The sequence below is a fragment of the Limulus polyphemus genome, unplaced genomic scaffold, assembly GCF_000517525.1.
Source record: "Limulus polyphemus unplaced genomic scaffold, Limulus_polyphemus-2.1.2 Scaffold924, whole genome shotgun sequence".
NCBI classification, from domain to species: domain Eukaryota; kingdom Metazoa; phylum Arthropoda; class Merostomata; order Xiphosura; family Limulidae; genus Limulus; species Limulus polyphemus.
In genome coordinates, this window is record NW_013666534.1 from 346,304 (window position 1) to 348,941 (window position 2,638).

Consider the following 2,638-nt stretch of genomic DNA (forward strand, 5'->3'; position numbering starts at 1 on the left):
CTTTACTGGAATCTGGCCTTTGTTGTTTCCCAAACATCATTTTATCGAAGTTAACTGCACACTTCCTTGGTAGTAAATAGTCCAATCCTAATGTGCATTGGTCTTCAATGTCAGCTAAGTATACTTTCTGTCTGTTCTTCATGCCCATAAGCTCAATAGTTACCCACACTGGTCCCCACAACCATGCATAATGTCCTGTCACACCACAGAGCTTCTGTACAGCTTCTGGTACTCCTTTGTGATCCAACACCTTGATACTCACAAGCATTTGCTGAGATGCAGAATCTATGACAAAGTTGCACCTTTGGCCATCCAGCTTCCCTGTCACATAGACACTATGTGTGCTTGGCGTTATACACATAGCTGTTGGGACTTTCATGATAGGGGTTGGTGGGTGTCCCTTAACACCAACCACTACTGGTTTCCCGAAGCTGACTTATTGGTGGTATTCTTCTTACACTGGCTCCTCATATGTCCTTGCTTTCCACAGTTCCAACAGCCTTTCTGTGTAGCAGCCTTTCCTGCTGTATCATCTCCCCTGTGTTGAAGTTGCCAGCATTGAACTCTTTTGTGCCCAGGTTTGTTACAGTGCCAGCAAAGCCCCTCAAACTTCTCTGACAGCTGACCTTTTCTGGCCTTGAATCCTGACGACTGTACCAACCTTGGTACCTCTGTGCTGAACTTAGCGTAGGATTCGAATTCAAGAGCTCTGGTCATTGCATCCTGCATAGTAGAGGGATGTTCTTGCTTAACTTGTATCTTTAGTTGTGGACTGTCCAAGGCATCTATGAACTGATCCCTCAGCAACAACTTGACGAGATCCAGTGGTGCAGTTGGGTAGGCCTTGTATGTCATACTTTCCAAGTCCTGTGCCAGCTTTTGCAGGCTCTCCCCTTTAGCACGGACTCTCATCCTAAACCTAGCCCTGTAGACTTCAGACTGATTTTGGGTTCTGTACCTGAGTTCTAGAGCTGCTACCAGTGCTCTATAGTTGTGCCTGTCGTCTACTGACAACTGTCCAAGTATTTTCAGTGGTTGTCCCTTCAAGCTTGTTGCCAGATATACTGCTTTCTGCTCCTCTGTCCATCCATTCATTTCTGCCAGTAGCTCAAATTGTGCTCTATATGCTTCTCACAGTGCCCTCCCATCGAATTCCTGTGGCTTCCTTCGTACTGGATCACCCCTATTGTTGATATTCATATCTGGGATGAATTTTAAATTTACTAATGTTTTCCATTTGTACTTCTTGCCACTGTTGTTGACTTTCCTTTAATTGCTGCTGACTTTCCTGTAGTTGCTGCTGACTTTCCTGCAACTGTTGGAGACTTTCTTCCTGTTTCCTTTCTTGTTCCTGTTGCCACTGCTGTTGTCTCTCTTCTTGTTTCTTTTCTTTTTCCTCCAAGAACTGCTGTAATTTCTCTTCTTATTTCTTTTCTTTTTCCTCCAACAACTACTGTAATCTCTCTGCTTGTTTCTTTTCTCGTTCCTCCTGTTTCTTTTCTTTTTCCTCTAACATCTGCTGTAATCTTTCTTCTTGTTTCTTTTCTTTTGCCTCCAAGAACTGTTGTAATTTCTCTTCTTGTTTCTCTTCTCGTTCTTCTTGTTTCTTTTGCTGTTCTTGTATTGCTGCCATCAAATATGCTAAGCTGTAGTTTGATTTGCCGCTTCTCGTTTCTGTTTCTTTTTATCCTATTTCTGACACCAATTTGTTATGTCTCTGTATGTTTGTTTGTTAATTTTTCTATGATACAAGTCCGTTCTTAAATAAAACTTGTTTATTCTTCCTCAATACAACTTTGCAATACACTTAATTTTCACAGTTACACACACTATAGTACACAACAATTCACTCACTTCCTACCGCGCTTGACTCAATTGTCCATCACTATCTCCGCCTGTCAGCAACTATAGTTCCGATCTCTGTATCTGCTATCCTCAGTTCCCGCTGACCATAACTGCTGTCCTTGGTTTCCCACTCACTCTCTTTCTCCCCTTTGTCTAGCGCACTTACATACGATAATACCGCCTCTTCTAGAATCTTCTAGGCTCTCAACACGTGCTACCAGCGTCACTTGACTTCCGCTGTCGTAACACACTAACGTTTATCATTAATCTTCTAGAATACTTGTCACATGACCCCCACTGTCATAACAATAACATAATCAAGTTACTAGGCTGTTATTATTTGTTCTTGCATGGTACTGATGTATCTTTATTTACTGTCTTTTTCCTTTGAAATTTTATATTTTACTGTTTAAACTTAACTATTACTTTTCTGAGACTATCCCACCACAAATAACTGTCACTCTTTTAAAGTAATTATTTTTCTGTATACTGTCTGTTCTCTTAGATTACTTCAACGTTTTTTTTATTGTATCTTACCCCCATGAACATTATATGGCCATTTGCTAAAGCTAGATTATGAATGCTCATTTACTTCAATAAAGTTTTGGACTAATTTTTTTTATCTTATTTGAACTTATGCCTATTGTATATCTATTGCATATCCATATTGTTGCATCAGTGAGGTCACATGACTAGTATCACGCCACCTGTTTTCTAGAAATATCCTGTTCCTTCAAGAATGCCCTAGCATTTACTAGATATGGGGGTAGTCTGGTATATATAAGATGGTCAC

At 40.5% G+C, this 2,638-nt stretch overlaps 1 protein-coding gene across 1 annotated transcript in view; it reads left to right on the top strand.

The window, feature by feature from the left end:
* LOC106461268 (collagen alpha-2(IV) chain-like) overlaps window positions 1-2,638 on the top strand; it is a 145,930-nt gene that overhangs the window by 114,768 nt on the left and 28,524 nt on the right. The window lies entirely within an intron of this gene.